Raw genomic sequence first — 18,362 nt, forward strand, 5'->3', positions numbered from 1 at the left:
ACGCTAGGAATGCTGTAACCTGGGTGACCTGACTGAACAAAATAGAGAAGTTGTAGAACCCTTTTAGAAGAGAATCTGACATGTCTTTATGCAATTTCCCTCTTCCCCAGGCATCTAGAACATCGGGTACACCGGTAACAATTAAAAAAAACTAAATAATGGCTGGAAGTTATTTCTGAAGAGGAAGGTCGTCTTCAGTGTGTGTAGACATGAGCAGCCGGATACTGTGTCGGAACAATAGCTATTCATTGTGTCGGTTTCAAAGCTGGCACCGGCAAGCTAGTATTCCAGTGTTGTTCCCACACAAACAGATCTCGAGCAAAATTTCCATGACCTGATGGATTGGTGTAAACAACTCATTTGCAAGAGCTTTTTACATCTATCCCCATGTCACTCATTTGAAAACTCAAGGCTTTTCAGGGAGTCTTGTAAGCACTGCTTAAGAATATATATATATTTTAAACAAATTATCAACCCCTGTGTTTTGTGGCTGAGTACATAGAGTAAATGGCTCTGTTCCTTCCACCAGAGCTGTAGATGGGAGATCCAGCCGTCAGATAGCACAGGTTATGGCAGAAGTCCTTTAAAGGCACCAAATTGTTGACTGGCTGGCCATGGCTGTTAGAGGTCTTGACTCTGGAACCAAAGAATAATGACAGGCTTTTTATGTTTAAGTAGTAGTTAGCATTTGCTAGCCCTTCATATTTGCAGTGACCTTTACAACTATTGTTATTAGTTATTCCTCCCAGCAACTCTTTGAACTAAATGACAAAATTATTTTTACTCAAATCCACCGACTCCCTCCCTTTCCAGTCCAATCACAAGGCCTGTGGGGTTCTCTGTACCTCATGTTGATGTTTCCTCCCGAGCAATGATCTCCGTGATAAAGAATATGTTCAAGTCAAAACAGTATAAAATATGGTGCATTTTAATATATTCAGTGCAAGTTAGATCCTGTCACTTCTCTACTTCAAACCCCATGACAGTTCCTGGTCTTATTTGGTATAAAAGCCTGGCAGACCAGCTACCCTCCCCTCACTGTTTGGACCTTATCCTACTCCTCCCCTAACCCCTCCCCAGTCACAGGGGGCCTCCTTGTGTCTCCTCCACTCAGGCAAGGCTCTTGTCCCAGGCTCTGTCTTGGCTATGTCCTTTGCCTCAGATGTATTCCCTTCAGATACCTACGAGACTGACTCTCTCTTCCTTCTAGCCTTCGCTTAAGTGTCACTTCTCAAAGAGGTCTCCCCTGCCAGCCTAATTTAAAACTGCAACTGTGATCGAGTACTTACAGCCTTCTAATATACCATCTAATTTACTCAGCTATTAGGATTACTGTTTATTTTCTCTCCCCCGACAAGACTGTAAAATCCACAAAGGGATTTTGTCTGTTTTGCTCCCTGCAATATATCCAGCATCTGAAACAATGCACACAAAGGCATGTAATAAATATTTGTTGAATGGACAAATACTCCTCTGAAGGTCGTTGTCATGAAATTTGACCTACAGACTTAGAATGTGTCTCGATATGTGGTTTATCTTTATATTCCTTAGCCATAGTTCCTATGCTTATTTTCCACTTATAACAAACAGCTCATTTTGATAGCAATTCTGTAGAGATAAATGAAGCACACAGATTCTTAAGGTTGCAAGGAAATCTCAGTGTGGCAGCATAGCAAAGAGTTTACGGGTATTGTAGCCCACTCATCTATTCTCATCCCATCAGCAGCATTGCCATGTGGCCATGCATCTCCCTTTCCATCTGAACAGGGGGTAAAGTGGTGCGTTGGTGAAAAGGATAGACTCTGCCATTAGGCGCCCCATTAGCTAATTCTTGTTCCATCAGTTTCTACCATGTGACGTTGGACAAGGTATTTTAGCTTCTCCCAGTCTCAGTTTCCTATAAAGTGGTGATGAAAATCATCTCCATCTCATAGAGTTTTATGAAGATTAATGAGCTAAGGCATGTATAGAGTTTGGCATATAATGAGCATCAAATCAAAATGATCTGTTGCTATTAATTCTGAGTTTTAGAAAGTCCTAAATGTTGAGTTTAATCAAGTCTTATTTATGACTTGTATATGATTGATTTAACATATTTCACCGATTTAGGTTGGGGGGGTGCTACAAAGAATAGTATATCCGATCAGTTGCCAGAACACCTTCCAAAACTTCCCTCTTAAGGCCCCAACCACCTCCCACCTCTTCTAAACATCCAGGAACACCAAGAACACACTGGTCTTAATTCATTCCAAAGGGTCAGTCTTGGGTGTGAATGGTCTGCAGTGTTGTTATAAACTGGCCCACATAGTCCAACACCAACTCCCCCCTGATGCAGGGATTCCCTTGCTGCCTAGAGCTTCCAAGTAGTGCATGTGCTTGGGCTCCAAGACGACAGCTCTCTCAGTTTATAGTGCTCAGTAGTCATTATACTCCACTCACACCCATATCCAGAAGGTTTCCTGTCACAGTCATGGACTGTGTTGGAACGAGGCTCCTCCAACTCCCACAGGGATTACTGTGAATCCCTGCTGGTAGCCAAGACCTTCGGTTCAGAATGCCCCTTTCCTTGTAGTGAGTTTGGGGGACCCCTTTGGGGCCTTTGGGGTCCCTTTCTCCCAAAAGGCCTCTTATGGGGTCTGTTCTAACCCATCAGGAAGACTCTTGAACTCCATGTGCTTTCCCACCTCTCATCAGAGACTAGCTCTGCATAATGGGGTATTAGATGTGCAGGCTTTGTCGAGCTACAAGAAGCTTTATTAGGTTCTCTCTCTAGACCCACAGGGCATGGTATCTTACAGCATCATAAGAACCGCTTAATGACTTTTCCCTGAAGGAGGGAGATAGGTACCTTCTTAGGCAGAAAAGTCACTGGCATTACCTAGCCAACTGATTTCAGGTTGCATTCTACCTAACGCTCTATTATACTTAAATTCCCTGAATCTGGCTCTATTTCTTGAAGTCAGTATAAGCCTCTCTCCTTCCCTATGACAGAACTTCACCACTATAAAGTAATTACCCAGGCCCCTCGGATTCCTTTCTTCTCTATTGGTGAATTACAGGGTGATCTTAGGTATGTTTTCTCAATAGTAATAGCTGATTCTTATTGAGCTTACTATACGCCAGACACTGTGCTAAGTGCTCTAATGTATTAACTAATTTAATCTTCAAGCAACACCATGAGATAGGCCCCTTTTGTAGATAAGGGAACTGCGGTTTAGGAAGGCTTAGTAGCATGGCCAAGGGCATGTATAGCTGCCAGGACTTGAACTCTGGCTATCTGGCTCCCAAACCTAGTGATGCAGTGTTGTTTCCCTAATTCAATTTCATGAGCTTAATTCTTTCATGAATTCAATTCAGCTCTCTAAATCAGGGATAATACTTATCTTAGAATATCATGGTAAGGATTAGATGTGATGAAGTATGATAAAGTGCTCAATGCAGTAGTTCCATGAGTGCTCAAAAATATGTTCGTTCGTCATCTTTCTCCTTCCATTCAAATCATCTCCTAGTTTAACTCCTTCACATTTTGAAAGTGCTTGACATAGAGTGGGTGCTCAGTGGGTGGTAACTACTCCTCTTGTCACCATGTGTAGTTTGAAGTCCCCTCCCTACCCAGATTGTTCTCCTCTAACTCATTTAAAATCCTAGATTATGCTGCTCAGGGCTGCACATGATAAACCAGGTGGGCTGGAATGAAGTGGGGGCAGAAAGGGACAGTCACTTTGAGCGGGGAGGGAGGTACCTGTGAAAATTAAATCCTATTACCTGCAGTCATTACTTTTTTAGTTAGTCAATAGATATGGAAATTGTTGCCAGTCTAATCCTCGACATCTCTTAGGCTTGTACTGGTCCTCACTCACTTGTCTTGTCCTTGGATAATTGATTATTTCTTTTCCAAAAATGTCCTCCTCCCCCCCCCCCCAATTCCTTAAATACCATGTGTCTGTTGGGGAAGCTTTGAAAAATGCAGAAGAAATCATAAAGAAGGAAATTAAAGTCACCACGAATAGCATGATCTAGAGATAATCACTATTAATATCTGCATATGTGTCTTTCCAGTATATGTGTGGGTGTATTTCTTTTTTATAAAATCAGGATCACACTGTTCAAAATATATTCTGAGTCTGCCACCTTTTACCATTTTCTCCCAGCCTAAGACACCATCATCTCTTTCTTAAAATACCACAAAACTGGGCTGCCCATGTGGCTTAGTCAGTTGAGCAATCAACTCTTGATTTTGTCTCAGGTCATGATCTCAGGGTCAAGGGACTGAAACCTGCATGGGGCCCCATGCTCACCATGGAGTCTGCTGGAGATTCTCTATCTCCATCTCCCTCTGTCCCTCCTCCCACTTGTATTCTCTCTCTCAAAATAAATGAATAAAATCTTTTTAACAAATGCCACAAAACCATTAGACTGTTCTTCCCCCAAACTGATTTCCCTAATTCCATTCTTACCCCTCTTTGGCATATTCTTCAAAAAGTAGCCAATGTGATCATTTAAAATCATAACTCTCTCCTACTTACAACCCTCCGGTGGCTTCTCATGTCATATAAGGTGAACCCCATCCTTCCCCGGCTGGCAGGGCTGCGTGTGAAAAAGCCTCTCTAACCTCAGTTTCCTTCTTTGCAGCATGCCCACCGGGTTCCCGCCTCATGTACTAGCTTCTGGCCCCAGCTTTTTCCTGCTTAAGGCCTTTGTTCTTCCCAGCACTATGTGGCTCAGCCCCTCATTTCAGTCCCTGGTCAAATACCATTCATTAGAGACCACCTTTCCAGAGTGCCTCTGCTTCCACCACCTCCTCTCCCTTACCCTGACTCATTTTCTCCATTGCCTTCATCATTCTTCTGTAATTTATCATAAGTATTTTATCTTTCTAGGTTTCATCTTGCAGGATCCCACCATTTCAGCCTGCCATAATTGGTTGGGATCCTGGTAACTCCTATAATCAGGTACTTTTCTATGCCTTTTATACATGCCAGTTTAATCTGCTTCATCTAGTGAGGTAGGTACAATTATTATCCCCATTTTCTAGATGGGAAAATTGAGTCAGAGGATATACATACCTTCCTTAATATCACACAACCTGTGAGGAGTGGAGCTGGGATCCAAACACAGGCTCTCTGCTTCCACAGCTGGGCTCTCGACCCCTCCTCCACCTGCTGGCTGCCTTCTGGTCTTTCTCCCAGCAGATGTCAGTAAACTTCCTTGTCCTGAAAGTTAAGATCACCAGGTGAACAGAGAGGCACTGAAGACTGTGTCAAGTGCCATTAAAATCTGTCACCAGATTTATGCAACCCTGTTCTCCAGTCCTCTTTGGGGATTAGAGCTGAGCCATTCTGAGTTCTCCTAACTGTACTTCCATGGAGACTTTCTCCCTACCTGGTTCACTAACAAATTACGCAGCCTTGTTTGTTACCATTTCCTAGCTCTGCAATACCTATGGCACACTGTTCCCATCCAAAGATACCCATGAAAGAGATGACATTGCTGTGACCAGTATTCATCTTCCTGGGTCGATGCAACGTGTCGAATCTCTGCTACAATTTTGCCAAAAGTGTCTGTTACTAAAATGGAGACATTTGTCTTTCTGCAAGTTTCTCGAAGTTCTACCATTCTTCATAAACTCTCATATATTATCTCATTGCCATTTTTTTTAGTTGTCATAATCATGAAGTCACATTCTTTTAGGTTACTGGGGCTGTTTACTTTGCTGTCCCCATTGCAGTGAGTATTTGGGTGCACAAATGGATGGCTCTGAGATGTAATTCACCAGAGCCTGGAGACTTAAAGACAGCAGCTAGGTGCTCTCTTCCTATCTCCCCATATCTCAGACTTTAATTTCCTCTTGACCATGTTTTTGCTCTCCTTTCAGGCTTGCAGATTGTTCTTCTTGATAGAGAAGATGGAACAAACTAGGAATTGAGTAATTCTGTTTCACTCTATCACTTCTAAGGTAACTGCATCATCTGCCCCAAGCAGTAGGCCAACTCTTCTCTTGTGTTTTTTTCTTGTTCTGAGCATACCCCAGTGGCTCTTGTGGGTGTTCAATGTAATGCATTAGTCCCAGGCCCCAGCCTCTTGACTTTATTCTTCATTTCGTGCCATTCCTTTGTATCTGCTCTTACAAATTCCTCCTTCCTGCCTTTGTAACTATACTTATAAAATATAAGCTAATTGAAGACACTGGTTTCTTTGAATCATTTCCTCTCTTCTTCCTCTCTGGAATTATGTGTGAGTGGATAGTCAAAATTATATTATATGGAGCCTCTAGTATTTCTGGAGTCAATTTCTATATGAGTAGAGTCTCTGACTGTCAGACCAAAGAGCATCTAGCCTAATGCCTTCCACATAGAAGGCCTGCAATCATGGTGGTAACATCAACAATGATAGCAGGTCTTTACTTGATTCAGGCATCATGCTAGAAGCTTTTATATATCTTACTTCATTGACTTCACATGGTCAACATTGAATGTAGGTCCTATTACTCATGATCCTACTGGGGAACCTGAGATACAGGGAAGTGACGTCTACATAGCTGTGAGGGCAGTGTCAGGAGCCTGACTCAGGTCTGTCCAGATTCCTGAGCCTGCCCTTTGACCTCCACAGTATGCTGCCTTCCAAGTTTAAGTCCACTGACTCACCCCGTCCTCTCTCTGGACCTGTGGAGTTGTGCTTGCTTATAGTTTCAGGAACACAAAATGCTCATATTCCCTTCTTTGGCTTTTACAAATCGTATGATGACAAGTTTCCTTTTCTCTCCAAGTGCCAGTCACCTCCACACTGTCATTCATGTAGTTCTCCTTCATTGGCTAAAAATAGGTCCTTGTCCTTCATGTGACTGTCATCAGAACAAGACTTGAATGAATTAGATGCTGTACTTCTGGCAGATTAGGGTTCCAAACAGACTGCTGAATGGTCCAGCCATCATTCTGTGGCCCGTGGAAAATAGGGCCTGATGGTCAAGTGACAGGTGCACCTAGCTGGGTGGGCCTGAGGGGAACCGACCTTCCATCTCGCTGCTTCCCCACTGAGCTTTTCACACTCTGGGAATATTATGTTGTTTTGAAGGTTTTTCTTCAACTATGATTTATATGCCACCTATTCTCGAATAGAATATAAAATGGTTTACAATAAAACATGTCTAAAACAGGACAGTTAAAACACATTTTAAAAAGCAAGGCAGACCGAGAGAGGTCAGAAATCACTTGGTTTGAATTCCTGACAAGAAGTTTTATAGCACATGAATGTATTTGATTAATTCCCAATACAAACATCTAAGTGTGTGGGAATGGGTAAAGAGCTCTGCTTATCAAGAGAACCTAGGACAGCAGGGCCCGTTATATATGTGTAATCAAAATAAATGGTATCATGCCTTGTGCCATGTATGGAAATACTCATGAATACTATCTCATCTCAGAAAGCCTCAGGGGAGGGCAGCCGAGGGACTTGGATTTGTCCTAAATTGAGAGTAGCCAGTCTGTTCAAGGGTCACAGCCAGGATAATTCATCACTGTCATTGACAAAGGACCACAATAAATTTGTCTTTAAATTTTAATCCCTAATTCACATGTTATACAGCTAGAATCCACACTGTACCTTTATCTCTGTGTTTTTATTTTTAAGCCCAGAATTGGTAAAAATCATAATGGAATCTTTTAAAATTAATACACTTGTTTCAAGGGAGGCTTTTGTTATGGCTTATCTGCTGAACAAGATTTCCAATTGGGAAGAGATGAGGGAGGAATGAATGAATGAGGGCTGCGTGGTCCCCTAACACCTGTGCACCTATCTCACACGAGCTGTGCCACAGACAGCTCATTCATTAAGGCTGGGTGTGTTCCTAGGCCGTGCTTCCTGCTCTAATGAAGGCTGACACTAGGGTAGTTCTGAGTCACACTGGCAGCCAGCAGCATGACTCAGGATGTCGTGGGGAGGGCAAGGAGCACAATGACCTCGCTGACTCCATCCAGACACACACCTACAACCACCTTGCTAGAATTACATCTGATCAAATTCATTCTACAGCCAGGTGGAAAGATAGAGAAGGAACTTTAGCAGGAGAGGTTGGGCTCATGAATTTCTATGCCACTAGAGATGTGGTAGATGCTCAAAGTGACCAAAGGAATCAGAGGAGAGATTCACTGAGGTCCCCGGTGAGCATTTTCTGCCTTCCCTACAACTGTATAGGGCATTTTTTTAGGTCATTGAATGGAATCCAAGTGCTAAGACAACCTAGGAACTAAGTACAAGACAGGTTCTTCAGTTAAAAGCAAACCGAACCAGGCACAAACCATGAACCATCAGGCAACAGATCTAACTAAAACTATTTTCTTAGCTCTTTCTGCTCCCTTAATGTATAGTTTCTAAGGATGAAGTTAATTATGGGGGGCGGGGGTGAGATTTATTTGTTGCAGGCAAATACTGATATTCTCTTGGGTCCAGGAAGTCATTACAAGTAAGAATGACAGGGGACAGGGGAAATGGCATTCATAAGTCTGGGCATAGCTATTTTTTGTCAGCTTGATAGAATTTGGTAGTAGTAATTTTTAGATTTTTTTTTTCTTTTATGAAATGTTTATTCCTAGTGCTAGGTCCCAATCTTCCAGGGCTCTAAGCACAATTAAACTGGGTAGGAAGGTGAGAGGAAGCCCATTTGGATGCAGGACCAGAAATGGGGCTCCCCGTTATCCCCACCCCTTTGGTCCCAGTCCCCTTCTCTGCAATGGGGACACATAGAGGAGGGACAAAGGGTACTGGAGGCAACATCCTTGGCCCAGGGGAGCCCAAGAAGAGCCTGTAAGGCTGGAATAAAATATATAACGTAAGAACCTTTGAGATGATATTACAGCAAAAGCCAGTCTTCACAAGTGACTATGAGTTCACTCAATTCACCAAGAATTTATTGACCAGTTGGTTTTTTATCCATCTAGTCCATCTGTTCATCAACTTATCCTTCCACCATTATCTTGTCCAACATTATCGAGCACTGTCATGGGCAGAACTGTGTAACCCCACACTGCCAATTCTATGTACGTTGAAGTCCTAAATTCCAATACCTCAGAATGTGACTGTATTTGGAGATAGGGTTAAAATGAGATTAGTAGGTGGGCCCTAAGAGAATATGACCAGAGTCCTTAGCGAAGAGGAGATTTGGACCAAGACATACAGAGGAAAGACCTATAAAGACAGAAGAGGGAGACTATCCTTTACAAGCGAAGGATAGAGGGATAGAGGCCAAAACAAAGCAGCCCTTTTGACACCTTGATCTTAGGCTTCTAGCCTCCCACATGGTGAGCAGATACATTTCTGTCTGTGGTCCTTGGTTCAGGTAGCCCTAACAAATTAAAACAAGCATCTGTAATACACCAGGACGCAGTGCTAGAGGTGGGAATATCATCTCTGCCTTCAAAGCGCTCCCAGCCTGCCAGGTACAAGACACTGCTAAGTACTGGGACAATTACAATGATAAATCAACTACTTAGTTTTGTGAGATGTGAACAGTCTGTAAAACTGAAGCGCTTCTCCCCACTGGTTTGATTGGCACGTGCCCTCATTTTATTTTGAATTTTGACCGAAATTTTTTCCAGGGTGAGGGATCAGTTTGGAATCAAGTGAAATATATTATCAGCCCCAGGAAACGAAAACCTGCCAAGGTAGGGAAGGTTGCGTTTTGTTTTTTAATCAGCGTGGCATTATTTAGGTATAAAATAGTCTTCAGAGCATTTTTGCTGCTTTAAACTTGTCAGAAAACTCATTTTCATAGTAAAATCCTGTCTTCATGGCCAATCTGTTTCCTCTCAGCTCACCTGGATTTTGCTGAACTCCAGAATGAGCACAAGGGCACCCGGTTCACTGTGATTCTATTTGTGCCATTGCTGTTTACAGGGAACCACTAACTGAAGAAACAAATTGTGACTCAAACCACGGTGGAGGACACAGAGCAGGGCCCTGTGGCTTTTGGTGCAGAGTATAGTCACACAGTTTAACAAACGGCATGAACCAGCTATAGCAACATGGAATTTCTAAAGCTCTGAGGGACTTTGGATACTGTCTAGTCTAAAAACAATCCCTCGTATTTTATGATTTGGAACCGGAGACACCGGTTAAGTGTTAAGTGACTCACCTGAATTCCAAACGAAACCAAGCAAACAAAACACAGAAAACTAGCTAGCTGTGGAAAGGGGGTGAGAACTCTTTCTCTTGCTTCAAGTCCGGCTGTCTTTTCTGTAGGTTCAGATTTGGGAAGTTAAAGACTCCAGAACACACCCCCTCAAAAATACCATGTGTATAATTCAGGTGCATTGTTGCTGAAAAGAGTGCTGTCTATTCCTTGGCTTTGGTCTGAAGTAGCTAGATTTCCTATCAGTGTGGGAAACTGAGTAAGGGAAGGACAGCTCTCTTTTTCATTCACAAATAGAGCCACTGATGAAACTAATAAATACTTGTTAGTTACAATTATGAGGCAGAGACTGTGCCGGCCCTTCACCACGAGGCAGGCATGGTTATCCCCATTTTACATATGGGACCACTGAGGGTTAAGAGATTATATCTCTTATCCAAGATTTCACAGTACCAATGGATAGAACCAGGATTTCTCCTGTGATTTTATGCTGCCCTCCTCAGCATAATTAATAAATGTTACATGATAAGGCCAAATTAACTTTATGTTAAGACACACGAATTCTGAGTTATGTCTTATTGGTTAATCTTTAACTTTTGCAGTCAGTCCACTGTACAACACTGGTTCAACTCCAGGCTAAAACTGAACACCACTGAGGCTCACTGTGGACCTCTTTGGGCCAGGTATTTACCTGGCCCAGAGTTACATAACTTTGGGATAGCTTTGTATTAACGGCCATTGCAGGAAGTTTTCACTTACCCTTTTAAAAGAGGAGAGTCGCCATCTTCATGGGTCCTCTTGCCTTGCTTATCGGGTCTGGCTTCTTTCTTAACAGAGATGTGGATCCCTTCTATGAAGATCATTTTTTTTTTTTTTTTAAAAATTCCAAGAAGACCTTGGGTACCATGTCCTGTTCTCATAGCCAGAGGTCTGAGTACTTAGGTCTACTGCATATTGCTTTTTCTTTTATAAACACATAAGAGAAAGGCCAGTGATAGAGTGTGTTAGTTTGGCACACTTAGATTCTGTTTGTAGAGTTGCCTTTTCTATGGAGCTAATATTTACAGAGGGCTGTTGTCCTAGGCACCATATGGCGTCCCAGGCACCATGCTAAGCCTTTTCTGTGCATTGTCTCCCTTAGGCCTCAGAGTAACCTTGTGTTGGACCTACCTGATTTACAGAGGTATAAATGCTTGCTAAGGTCAAACATCTCAGCCAGGTTTTTACTGCCATCAGGAAGCAGGTGTGAGCTTTGAACCCAGGCTGTCTCTGCAAACCCTTGCACACACTGCCTCCTGACTGTGTCTCTTTGTTTCTTTGTGTGTCTCTCCAGTCAGAGACACTTGACTATTTCCCCTAATTCCTGCTCTTGGAACAGATGATTTCCAAGATCCCTTCGAGTATTGAAATTCCATGACTGATTAAAGTTTGTAATTTATGCAGTTTGATTAATTTGCACCAACGCCTGAGTTCATTTATTACATTAATTCTTTTACTGAAGACTCCAACTGCTTTTTAGTTTACTTACAGATCTCCTGATGTTCAGGGAATCTTGCTGCTTTTCCCAGAATAACATTTAAAACCTGAATTTTAAAATTTAAGGTTTAAAAACATATCTGAAAGGATTTTTACCATGCACAAAATTTATCTATTTTCCATGTGGACCAAAATAGTTCTTTTAAGCCCCCGTTCTCTTGGTTGTCTTTCCTTAGCCTCACAGATGGAGTGCTAATTGCTTGCAGCTTCGGGTCCGTTTCAACATGAGGTAACAATTTTGGCGTCTTGGGGTCGAGCGCTGCATTTGTTAGACATGCCAGGTCTGCGATGGTTGTTGGCACGTCAGGATGCCAAATCCACGTGGAGCTCAACTCCTCTGAATGGGGGGGGGGCATCCTGAGAACTTCCTGTTGTGCTCCTCTGAACCCCAGAGCACCTGTGTGGTTCCACTGCCAGTGCACCTCTTGGTCAACCTGGCACCTTGGTGGGATGGCCCTTGCGGACAGGCGCAGGCATTTGAATCCTCCTAGTCAAGCTGTGGTTTTTGAAGAATGGTTCCAGAAGTCGCATTTATTCACAGACCTACCAGCTGGGCTGGTCCCAGTGACCAAGTTGCTCTTAGCAGCTAAAATTCATTCTGACTGGATGGAGAAGACAAAGAAGGCCAAAAAGAAGGGAAATTTTAAAAAAAAAAAAAGTGTGTGGGGATTCTGCAACCACATCTGTAATTAGGGAGCCATAGGACTAACTGTGGAAAATGGCTGGACCTCGTCTGGCTTTGCGCCTTGTCTGTAGTTCTGGTCATCCGGGTCAGAAAAGCCTGGTTTCCAACAAAGCTCTGCTATGAAAGGCTGTGCAGTACAGAGGATGGCATTCGAACCCTTAGCTTCAGTTTCCTCATCTGTAAATGGAGATGGTGGCACCTCCACCAAAGGCGTGTTGTGAGGACCACATGTTGATGCCAAAATGCCTAGGTCCAACACGCGGTCAGCAGCTGGTGATGTTGTTTTTACTCCCTTCGCCCCTCCCCACCACGGGCCACACTCCTCGAAAAACAAGGTTCTTGCTAACTAGTGGTTTAGGAGCACTTGAGCGGCGTGCACTGTATGTGTGCTAGCTGAGGTTTCAATAAGCCTAATGTTGAAATCTTGCTTTAAATATACTTAGGGAAATACCAAAAGGTACTCCAGAGCAGGTTGCTTTATAGAGACAATAATACTTTCCTGAATCCTTTTAATTTAGGCTTTTTATATATCATATTTTCATGAAATGAGACAACCTCCTCCCACCACAGCTCCTTAGGGGAGCAATAGCAAGGAGCAGACAGTGTTTGCTTCCTGGAGATGCTCACGCTCCCTTCTTCCTGCGTTTCTCCAAAGGCCAGCTCATTTAGCACAGCTGTCGGGTGCCTGCTCCCCTTCCCCTGGGATGAGGGGTCCGCCCAGGTCCTCAGCAGGCTAAGACTTGAGTTAACAGGTTAAAGTTGAAGAGTCACGATGGGTCTGTGTCAGAGAACCAGCAGTGTGGAAGGGACTTTCCCCAGGGAGCTGCCTGGGGCCACCTTGGAGAGGCTGGTCCTTACCTTGCCCCAGAGATCCTATGCCAAGCACCTCCGTGCAGAGCATTAGAATCATACCTGGCCCACAGGAAGCAAAGCATGTCAACCATGATTACTAATGTTACTATTATTATTGCAGTACTTGTTGCAAGACTCTCTGGGATTTGTCTCGGGTTGTCTTTTGAAAAGGTTCTTCCATCCTACAGAATCAAGGGGTGGATTTTAGGACCCATAGCTGTACGGCCAATGGAGGAGCAATATGACAGCCTCAGGATTGATTCCTCCAATCGTGTCAGACCCTCTATGCCCTCCTTATGCTTCCTAAATAGCCAACCAGCTGAGCTCTGGCTGGTTCCTTCCGATTTACCTGGGCCATTGCAGTCTCCTGAATCCTGCGGAAGCAATGAACACCTCATTGGTATTCATCCAATGGGCTGATGGAAATGGAATGTAGCCAGACTGCTAAGCCCATGCTGTCCTGAATTGAGGTCTCAGAAATCTGATTCTGAGAACGTACATCTTGCATTACAATCTAGATTTCCAGAGTAAAGTTTTGGACGGAATAACCTAGACCTAGCTCTGGGTAAGTTAAGGCCTGGGTGAAATGAGGCAGAAAGAGCCCAGGATATACAAGTCTGAGTTTTGGCTGGGGAGGTGCAGAAGATTTGAGGTGCAAGACAGCTGGCTTCCCTCCAAGTGTTTACCACCCTGGTGCCCTGGGGCTGTGGGCAGGCCGTGTGCTTATTTGCCCCTCCCACCTTCCTCTCTCTTCCCCCTCCTCCGCATATTTTCCACAGGCTAAAGAAACTCAGGCACCTATGGACCCAGAGGGAAAGTAATGGAGCAAATGAGACCAGGGGATTGGACTTTGCCCTGGTTGAGGATACCATGGGTTTACAGTGGATGATCTCTCTGACTGTTAAATGTAAGAGCTGGCCTTGGACTTTGAATCCCAGTGCTCACCCTCCTCTGTCTGGGTGTGGACCTCCTTCCCTAGAAGCTTTGGTCTCCAGCAGAGAGGATGGCATGAGGCCTGGTCTTGTATCTCTAGGAAACAGGAAGATGGTGGCAGCCAAGAATTGAAACCGGCCAGTGACAACAGGGCTGCTGTTTCTTCCCTGCCCCATCCATCCCCCAACCCCCCTCATCCTATGGTGCCCAGGCTGCTGTACTATGTGGATCCCACAGACCTTGCCATGGGCCTTCTTAGAGACCTCTGATGCATGTGGCCGGGGGTCTCTTTGGTGGGCACGTCTCTGAGTTCACCTCCCAGAGGAGAAAGCATATGCCACCGAGACCAACTGTGGCTCCTAACTGATGTGCCTGCTCCTCAGATAGTAACTGCTCATTCTGGGACTCCTTTCTCTTCTTGCATTATGACACATGGAGTCCTGAGCCCAACCTAGCCTCTGGAACAGAAGAATATGTGCTTGCAGGTGCTTTCTGAAGGAAGTATTCAGAAACACAGACAACTGCGTATCAAACTGGAGGAATTACTTTGATAAGGTGAGCGGAGGGGGTCTTGTCACTGTCACTGCTCTACTTCCTGTGGGCAGCAGCCAAGTATGCCTATGGACAGGGGGTACCAGAGGCCAGCAGATACCACCCAGGTTGTGTGTCTGTAGGTGGGGGTCAGGAGAGGCTGGAATTGCTTGTGCACACCTGCAGAGCCCCCACTTCCCTCCTATCCCGAGGCATACCAAAGGAGGGCCTTTCACCCATGGATCTCGCGATTGCCGAAGGCCTCAGACTTGGATTTTTGAAAATTTTGTCCCCAGAGATATGCTAATAGGACTGGAAGAAGGAAATTATCATCAGCTTTAAACTTCTGCCAAATTTTGGTACCATGCCCATGAATTTTAAAAATAAATCCCGCTATTACATTGTGAATAGGATGATTACATTGCCTTGGGTATGTTTTAAATTTTACATGTGTTATAAGCCTTAATTTAATAAATGTAAGTTTCTAAAACGTACCACAATTTTTGGAACCCTATTTAGTCATCTCTTCATTTTAACATACCTGGACTCAGGCCTCTCTTCACCTTGCCTCTTGGTGGACTGTAGGAAGATCTGTTCCCTTTCCACATGTCATTTCAACTTCAGAAAATCTAGAGACTAAACCCTGTTTCATTACAGTGGCTGACCTACTGAAAGAGACCTTCCAGGTTGGGTGTGCGCAATTCAGCCTCTTTCTCATGCCATTAGAAAATGTACAGCCCTGTGTTTCCCCACCGACTCCCGCAGTAAGGCTATCTCACTTACATACTGCAGCCTGCCCCACTCTGGCTGATATTCTCAAGTCCTTTACCATTAGACAATGGTGCCCAACCCTGGCTGTACACTGGAATCAAGGGAGGGGTTTTTAGAAAACTGATGGCCGGTGATGTGGATGGAACTAGAGGGTATTATGCTAAGTGAAATAAGCCAATCAGAGAAAGACAATTATCATGTGATCTCTCTGATACGAGGAATTTGAGAGGCAGGGCAAGGGTTGGGAAGAGAAGGGAAAGAATGAAACAAGATTGGATTGGGAGCGAGACACACCCTAAGAGACTCTTAATCTCACAAAACAAACTGAGGGTTGCTGGGGGGGGTCAGTGAGGGGATGGGGTGGCTGGATTATAGACACTGGGGAGGGTATGTGCTACAGTGAGTGCTATGAAATGTGTAAGACTGATAGATTCACAGACCTGTACCCTTGGGGCAAATAATACATTATATGTTAATAAAAACAACAACAACACCAAACTGATGTCTAGGTCCTGCCCCTTAAGATTCTGATTTATTTGCCATGGAATGTGATCTGGGCATTGGGAAAACCCATATCAAAAGCTCCCCGGGTGGTCTTAACATGCAGCAAAGTTTGAGAAACAGTGAGCTAAGACAGTGGTTTGAAAACATCGGCATTAAACTACCCTATGATCCAGCAATTGCACTACTAGGTATTTACCCAAATGATACAAAAATACTGATTTGAAGGAGTACGTTTACCCTGATGTTTATGACAGCCTTATCAATAATAGCCAAATTATGGAAAAAGCCCAAGTGTCCATCAATAGATGAATGGATAAAGAAGACGTGGGGTGTGTGTGTGTGTGTGTGTGTGTGTGTTTATATATATATATATAAATATATATATATAATGGAATATCACTCAGCCATCAAAAAGAATGAAATCTTGCCATTTCCAGTGATGTGGATGGAGCTAGAGTATATTATGCTAAGCAAAATAAATAAGAGAAAGACAAATAGCATATGATTTCACTCATGTGGAATTTTAAGAAACAAAACAGTTGGAACATAGTGGGGAGAAAAGAGAGAGGCAAACCAGAAAATGGGTTCTTAACTATAGAGAACAAACTGAAAGATTGTTGGAGGGGAGGTGAGTGGGGGTAGTCTAAGTGGCTGATGGGCATTAAGGAGAGCATTTGTTGGGATGAGCCCTAGGTGTTTTAGGTAAGCAATGGATCACTAAATTCTATACCTGAAACAAATACTATCCTGTATATTAACTAACTGGAATTTAAATAAAAACTTGGAAAAGGGGCAAAAAATAGAAAACATTAACATGTATCAGAATAACATTGGGGCTCATTAAAAATCAGATTGCCGGACCCCAACCCCATAGTCTCTAAATCAGAATTTCTGGATGATGCTTGATAATTGCATTTCTAACAAGTTCAAGTTCTAAGGTGATGCAAAGCTGTTGGTCCAGGGACCGCATGTTGAGAACCGCTGTCCTAAATGAAAGAAGCTGGGGAGTTGGGCTGGAGAGGGAAATATGAGTGAATGTACAAAGATCCAGCTATTTCTTACTATCAAATTCTGCCACTGGCTTCAGAGGCCACTTCTAAGCTCCTGGGTCACTGTAGCTGCAGCTAAGCAGGAAGTCTAAGGGGGTAAAATTGAGTCCAGGTAGCCAGACTCCCAGTGGTTGAGGAAGGTGTGGGTCTGACACAGAGTCTGGGGTCTGGATGGGCTCTGACGAGAAACGTGTCACATGTGTAATTTCCTATTTTCTAGCTACATTAAAAAAAAAAAAAAACAGAAAGAGGGATGCCAGGGTGGCTCAGTCGTTAAGCCTTTGGCTCAGGTCATGATCCTAGGGTCCTAGGATTGAGCCCCCTACTCAGTGAGGAGTCTGTTTCTCCCTCTCCTTCTACCCTCCACTCCTCCTACTTGCATGTGCACACTCTCTCTCCCTCATTCTCTCTGTCAAATAAATAAATAAAATCTTTAGAAAAAAAAACTAGAAAGAAACTGTGAGATTAGCTTTAACCATATGTATATTGAATCTAGTTATCCAAAATCTTACCATTTTAACATGTGATTAACATTAAAAATTATTCATGAGAGAGTCTGCAGTCTTTTTTTCCTGCTAGGTCTTGGAATCCGTTTTTATACCTAGAGCATATCTCCATTTAGACTAGCCACCTTTGTCAGGGGCTGCAGGTACGCAGCACAGGTCTGGGTTCCCCAGGTGCTGGGGCCTCTGGCTTCTCAGGAGGGGCTGATGCACACTGGTACCCACTTCTCTCCACAGTGGGCAGCTCCTTCTTCCTGCCCTTCCTAGAGGCCCTGGAACCTCTTCTCAGTGTCTGAGAGCCTCTCCCACGTTCTGTACCAGCCATGCTCTGGAGAGCACAGGAGGTCGGGTGGCCCAATGATGTCTGCGCGTCTGAGGACAGGATCCAGGAGGTTCTATAGGTATAAGCAGAGCCTGGCTGTTACAGGGAGAGGATGCAGCTTTTGTCAGAGAGAAAATGGGTGTTGGAACTGATCAAGAAGAGAGTTAAGTGAAAGCTGTGTTTGAAGAGAGCAGAACTAGGATGCAGTTTTCTTTTGAGTGCAGCCGGCGGGAATGAGCGGATGTTTCGAGTGCTTCACCGTGAGGCAGTCGATTGTAATTCCTGGGATCTCGGGTGTTTTAGAAAGTCAAGCCTGAGTTCACATTCCCATTCTTTGCAATATGATCTTAGGCAAGTGATCTAATCTCTACGTCATGGTTTCTTCATTTGCAAAATGGGGATAATACCACCGATACCACAGAAATCTGGTGAGGTCGGTGCTTGGCATGCAGGCGTGCCATGAGTGGTAGTGGCTGGGACGAAGGGAGGTGCGGAGGGCACGTCTTTTAAGGAGGCACTTGTGCTTGGGGTCGTGCGGGTTGCACTGTGTGGA

General features: G+C 44.0%; 1 long non-coding RNA gene across 1 annotated transcript; it reads right to left on the bottom strand.

Moving 5' to 3' along the window:
• Positions 1-560: 560 nt before the first annotated feature.
• LOC116591241 lies at positions 561-10,965 on the bottom strand. Its single transcript, XR_004285902.1, has 3 exons — positions 10,883-10,965; positions 5,067-5,213; positions 561-636 (listed from the first exon to the last, which is right to left on the bottom strand). It is a non-coding gene; the product is annotated as an uncharacterized LOC116591241 (long non-coding RNA).
• Between the last annotated feature and the right edge of the window lie 7,397 nt (positions 10,966-18,362).

The sequence above is a fragment of the Mustela erminea genome, chromosome 5 (genome assembly GCF_009829155.1).
Source record: "Mustela erminea isolate mMusErm1 chromosome 5, mMusErm1.Pri, whole genome shotgun sequence".
NCBI classification, from domain to species: domain Eukaryota; kingdom Metazoa; phylum Chordata; class Mammalia; order Carnivora; family Mustelidae; genus Mustela; species Mustela erminea.